At 31.4% G+C, this 5,867-nt stretch overlaps 1 protein-coding gene across 1 annotated transcript in view; it reads right to left on the reverse strand.

Moving 5' to 3' along the window:
* LOC108753905 (TBC1 domain family member 4) overlaps nt 1–5,665 on the reverse strand; it is a 25,957-nt gene extending 20,292 nt beyond the window's left edge. The window contains exon 1 of the mRNA XM_018495882.1: nt 5,270–5,665. The gene's annotated coding sequence lies outside the window, so the exon portion shown is untranslated. The remainder of the gene's footprint in view (nt 1–5,269) is intronic.
* Nucleotides 5,666–5,867: the final 202 nt, after the last annotated feature.

Consider the following 5,867-nt stretch of genomic DNA (forward strand, 5'->3'; position numbering starts at 1 on the left):
ATATATATATATATATATATACGTATATATTCTTTTATACAAAAAACATACTAAATAAAAACATCAAATGCAATAAATAGGTATTAAACATTCGTACGTAAATTATTATACAGTGACCTATCTATCCTGAAATTAAATGTTACAATTCGCAGAAACGTAATAAATTGATCTCAATAAACAGAAAAATAAAATAAATTGATCACCGTTGATACACTGGTTACTGCATGATAATTCACGACTGATGTCTGACTTTTCAATAATGTCTTGGTCACTGTAGTAATCGACGATATTAAATTTTTTTTAAAACGCTTGCAAAAAAAGCAAATCATCTAATGACTGAAATTTCTAATAAGTCTATTATTTTTAGCTGAATTTTTGCACGGTTTATCTTTCCTTTTTCTTTCTTCATGTTGGAAAAAAAGAGATAAGATGAATAGTCCAAGAAATTCAACTGAAAAGAACAGATTTATTGATATAAATAGCCAAATAACAATGTAAAGTAAAAAGTATGTTATTCAACACAATACTTTTAAAGATGTATAGTCTTACACAGAAAGAACGATTTTGTTGAAATATTAACAAATTTAGCTAACAGTAAATACAGATCTGAAGATAATCACGTTAGAACATCAAAATAAATTATACATAAGAATTTCAAGCATAATGAGCAAGGCTACAGAAAATTTTGGCGTTCTAGTAATTAGTTTGAATATCCTATACATAATTATTTTCATGATTATTTTCATAATTTAACAAAAATTATTTTTAGATTTGTATCTAAATAACTAAATTTTTAGATACTTCAGCAACCCATTTTTTTCGTGTACCATAATATGATAAAAAAATTTCATTATGGCATATACAAGACATACAAAACTCGCTGGGCAGACAACAAGCTTGTTTTCTTCAGCTGAATTTCTTGCATTGTCCTTCTTTTCTCTTTTTTCTCCGTGGAAAGAAAAAGAATTGTGTAAGAAGTTCAGCTGAAAAAGAATAGATCTAATACATTAATCTAAAAAAAGCTTATAAATAGAAACTTTTTGTGTGGATGCAATGCATTTAAGTTTCCGTGCAAGAAAATAACTATGTGCAATTATAATCGAGACATTCTCGTGTAATCTTATCGAAGCTTATTCACAGCTTATAATGAGGCATTGACAGGTGTGTTTGTGATATTTATCATTTTCTTTGTGATAATAATAATTTAATGAATTAGACCGATATCCAAATTGCTTTTTCAAAACTTTTGAAAAGATAAGCATAAGTTATATTCCTGCCAGAAATATAAACGTAACGGCATTACCTCTTAATTAAAATTTAAAATTAAAAATTAAGTTTATAAATGTATTTTCTTTTTACGCAGCATTTACTACGATTACTTTTTTTTCATAATAAATAGTGTACATTATTCGAGATTCGATAGTGGTGTAATATGGATTTTGGAAAAGAAAATCATTTTTTTAAAGTTCTTAAAAAATTATATTCAAACAAAATTTTAAATTCCTTTTATAACCGTGTGTGATGAAACACAGACTTGAATGTGATGATCGCAATATAGTGTGCGAGCTATACTTTATCGGCGATAATAAAAAAAAAAATAAGAAGAACTAGCGGCTGTTTTTTTAATTATTCGCTTATTTGAATCGTTTATAAACCATCGTTCAGATATTAATTAACGTATATAAACTACGTTGTTTACATGTAAAAGCTTAATACTAATTTAGCATGCGTTTATCTTCGTGTTTCAGCTGATCTAGCAACAAGTACAACAGCGCCAAAAGATAAAACAAACATAATAACAACAACTGGGTATGTTACATAACACCCAGCTAAACATTTATCACGGCTAAACAGCGTGACTAATAAAGTTGTAAATAACTGCATACCAACAATAGTCTAAACTCGATAACAAACGAAAGAATATAACTCGCAAATGCAAATCATATAACTATAATGACAATACAATGTTAACAATTAATATGCAATTAAATTTCGATATTTAGATGTTTATTTGGAAATAACGATATTTTGAAGTGTGGAGTTAGCAGATTTCTAGAGAAACCTACAATTTCAAATTGTGACAGTTATTTTGCTACAAAATAATAATAACAAGTTATTTTTGCAAGTAATAATAACGCTAAGTCTGACACGTGCTAAAATGCGTCGAATCAAGAATCGGATGGCTAAGTTTCAGCCGTTTCAGCTTCAGGCGCGAACACATAAAATTTTGTCGGTGGTTCACCTCTTTCGGGTGTGCGGTGTGGCGGTCACGAAAGACGGCCACTTACCGAAGGTGCGCTTTTTCGCTCCCTCTCTACCCGTCCATTCGAAAATCGGCGTCACTTTAAAGTCGCTCCCGGTCGACTTTCACCGTGCGATTTCGCGAGGTGAAGCGAGGTGAGGCGAGACGAAGCGAGACGAGATATTCGATTTAAATGCCTCGTCGACCGTGTTGACGCGGCAATGCACGAAAGACGCGAATTAACTCCGTGACACGAGCTAGCAATCCGCGAGCGATAGTCCTGACGATTGTTAAGGACAAATTTAATAATAGTCGCAGTGAATTGTCGATATATAGTGCCCGTCGAGCACGATTGGTTGCTTAGCGATTGGCTACTTTATGCATACATAGACGACATTCAGAGTTGTAGGAAACGAATGCACCAGAAACGATTAGAATTCTGAATTTAAATGCGAGAATGAGTATAATGACAAATAAGTTAACAAGATGATATGATTCGATTAGGTTTTGATATAAAATTAAGTTTAGAAATTTTTTACACTTGCGTGGGAAAGCGCGCGTTGAAATTTGAAATATAACAGATTATCAGAAATTATTGAAAAGCTGAGTTTTTAAATGCAAAAATGAGAGCAAAACGAATATAATGACAAATAAGATAATAAATACAATTTGATTAGCATTTGCTATAAAATTAAGTTTAGAAAATTTGATACTTATTTTATTAACGCGTTTTGAATTTTGAAATTGACAGATCACACAGAAAAATATTACTCCATTTTCTAAAAAAAAGTGATTGCTCAATTTACTTTCTTTTTTTTAAGTAATGAGTTATCTTTAACAAAGAATATTTTCTTGATAATAATATTAAAATGCATATTTATCATAAATATTATAAAAAAATATTATATATATATACAATATATTATTATATATATATTCAAAATAAGAATTTTCTTTTGAAGAATGTTATAAAATTGATCGAAATTATTTTATATGGTTAGTAAGCAAATCGAATTTGTTAATTTAATAATCTTGATCGAAAATTATTAGACTTACACTAACTTCAGAATATATTTTGGATAAATTTGATTTGTGATAAACATAGGATAAATTTGCGGATACAAACTTTCTTAAAAATTCAAAATATTTGAAACAAGTAATCGTTTGCATATCGCTTCTCGAATTTTATAATATAAAAAAAAAAAATTCTTGTTTTGAGTAAAAATGCACTTTAAAAAATATCGATGTGAATTCAACACACAATCTATATAATTTTCACTGTATTTGGTATTAATATCAACACATCGTTTTTAAATTCACACCATGATAGTTGATATAAACATCAGAGATTTTTATTTTAAATCCAAATCACCACATGATATTAAATGTACATCGATATTTTTTAAAGTGTAATAAAAGATGGCAAGATGACATAATTCAATTCGGCTTTGATATGAAATTACGTTTCGAAATTTAGATATTCGTTTAGAAGCGCGTTTAAAATTTGAAATCGATAGGACACCAAAAGCGATTGGAATGTTCGATCTTTAAACGCAAGAATAAGAGCAAGACGAGTGTACTGACAGATAGATAAAATTATATGTATAATTCGTTTAACATTTGGCGTGAAAGTATAAATTTAGAAATTGGAGTCATTTGGAAATGTATATTTAAAAATTTAAAGTTGATAGGCCATTAGAAGCGATAGAAACCCATTTAAATATTTTAAATTTCTTAAATTTAAGAACGAGGATAGAATACATTCAAAGAAAATGATAATAATAATTTGTGAGAGCTTAGAGGAACAATAAATATTATACAGCAATGCAATAACTGCCTTAAAATTTGAAATCGAAAAAAAATTCATTAGAATAAACTAAAAAAAAACTGTATTTGCAAAGGAATTTGCGCATTAGTAACCGTAAAGATAAGCTATCGCTTAAGATATCATTATGTATTGTGCACATACAGTACATATAAAAAACCATCTAAAAAACAGCAAATTAGCTTTAATAAGAATATTAACATGCGAGCTCCCTCGAAACTTTTTTACGAAAAAATTACAAATTATTCTAGATCGTAATTAAAAGTAATACAAAAATTTAATAACGATTTATAGAAGCTGCGTCAAAAATTATTTCAATAAAAAAGAAGTGCTTTTACATGTGCTTTAATGAAAATGCAATTAAGAAATAATGATAAAAATTTCAAATCCATTGTAAATATTTTAATTATTCAATATGATTTATATGTAAAATTTTATCGAAATGTAGAGATTAATTGTTGTAAATAAACAATATTAATTTTATTCTAATTATTAGAGATTTAATTTACAAGAAACAACTAATTTCATAAATCATTTTGACCGTTTAAAGTACACAAAAATAATTGAGATTTTTGTCATTATTTTTTTAATTATAGTATTTATAACAATAAAACAAAAAATAAAAAACAAAGGAAACAAATTAGACAAGTATATTGTTAAATAAAAATATGATGTTATTTATACAACTTTCATTTATTTAAATATTAACACATTATGTTTGTGAAAATGTGCGCAATACATTCTCTTAAATACATTTTGACACCAAATGTTCAACTGTCAGAGTATCTTCGTCGTTTTTTATATATTTTTGTTACGTACATATGTGAGACTTGCTCTCACGAAATTTTCTCACACGCATTCCTCCGAATTCCTCTCTCTCGCAAGACACGGCATAACAGATGAATGCTACCAACCACGATCAAGCGCACTTCGTCAAACACAATTGCGGCGCAATCACAACGATTACGATCGCAAAAAGTTGTGAAAATGCTTCCTGTTTACACATCATTTAGGATACAACTGCAATTATCGAACAGCGATACGCGCGGTTCTGCCTCGAGTAGAAAAAAAAACGCTCGCGTAAAAACATAACCTTTTATTCCGAATTCACGCCATTCACGGTATCGAAGTCATCTATTACGCCTCGTCCAAAGATTTCACGCTTACGATCGAACGGGATTCATTATGAGAGATATCCTTACCTCACTCGCGACTCCTCCTTTTGCTCCGATCGGCTCGCTTTGACTGGGCTTTGACAAGGCGATTAATGCGAACACGGGACTCCCGCGGGATATCCGTTGGATGGCGGTCGTCGGCCACCTCGTCCTTATTTCTCTTTATTTAGCTGTCGATTCGCCGTCGACGATCCCGCCAGGCTACGCTGACGCGTCGTCCACCACATCTCAACGGTCGAGCCACGGCGCGGTGCCACCTTCTCTCGAACAGTCAAAGGACATGGGAACCCGCAAGTCCCGCGACGTAAACGACACGGCTCCTCGCGCGCGTACACAGCTTTCAATGTGAACGTACATATACTACGTATAACCGATACAACGTGAACACTGGCGTACACTGGCGTATACCACTATTACCACCTGCGTGCGACACCGTTCTAAGGCCAGCGAGACAACAAGACTCGCTTTTGTTTACTCGCGACGGCCCCCTGTCGGCCTCATTGGAGAAGAGCGAGAGAGAGAGAGAGAGAGAGAGAGAGAGCGAGAGAGAGAGAGGGGATGGGGAATGTCTTTTCATATGAGAGAGAAGGTACACAAAGGTACAGGTAGAAGATAGCTTGATTTT

Source organism: Trachymyrmex septentrionalis, unplaced genomic scaffold (genome assembly GCF_001594115.1).
Source record: "Trachymyrmex septentrionalis isolate Tsep2-gDNA-1 unplaced genomic scaffold, Tsep1.0 scaffold73, whole genome shotgun sequence".
Taxonomy (NCBI): domain Eukaryota; kingdom Metazoa; phylum Arthropoda; class Insecta; order Hymenoptera; family Formicidae; genus Trachymyrmex; species Trachymyrmex septentrionalis.